The following is an 825-nucleotide window of genomic DNA, read 5'->3' as shown; positions in this document are numbered from 1 at the left end:
AGCTAGTGTTTTCCCACACTGAGAACATTTCCATTGTTTGTTGTCAGTCTGAAATGTCATATCAACTTCAGACTGTCCATCATCAGTGTGAGTCGAGTGTGACTTCATGTCGTCACTGTCTGACAGTGGCGCTAAGATGCCGTCTGCTTGTGATTTTCCACAGTGATCTCCATCACCTTCTGTTATCATGAGTTGCCTTGAGCTGCTGCTTGGAGGCTCCGCCCCCCTTCTCTCCTCACTTTGAACTTTGTCTTCACTCTTCAGAGGAACACCAGTCGATGGAAACTTGGTGACCTCCTCCTCTTCCTCTTTGATGTGGTGGAGTTCTTCGTCCTCCACTTCCTCTTTAATGTGAAGGGGCTCTGGCTCCTGCTGGTCACTACGAAGATCTTCAGTGATGTCTGTAAAACACAAGAAGACAAACACAAATCTGTTCTCATGTTGTGACTAATGTGTATTATGCAGGGATCAGGCATCTCTTTCATGTGTGTAACGTATCTCCGACGCACAGAAATTAGCAGGGGCGCATAAAGTACGATCAAGCTGCATTTTCAGACAAGGCTAAACACATAATATACTGAGAGATAACAATAGCAATGGCTAACACAACTGAAATGCAAACACCAAAGGCATGAAAAAGGTGGCAAAATAAAAATAAAAACAAACAATTATAGGGGGGCCTGGGGGTTATCTCATTCTGGCCAATGACAGAGGATTGTTAACCTGACATGCGCAAAACAAATTGTACAGTGCATTAAAATGGTTCAATCGATCCACGTCGATAAAATTAAAAACATTTGGAGTAAAAAGTAAGATTGTAGGGGT

Source organism: Phycodurus eques, unplaced genomic scaffold (assembly GCF_024500275.1).
Source record: "Phycodurus eques isolate BA_2022a unplaced genomic scaffold, UOR_Pequ_1.1 contig_268, whole genome shotgun sequence".
In the NCBI taxonomy this organism is placed as follows: Eukaryota; Metazoa; Chordata; class Actinopteri; order Syngnathiformes; family Syngnathidae; genus Phycodurus; species Phycodurus eques.
The sequence above is the reverse complement of the archived record's forward strand: the minus strand, read 5'-3'. Positions refer to the sequence as shown.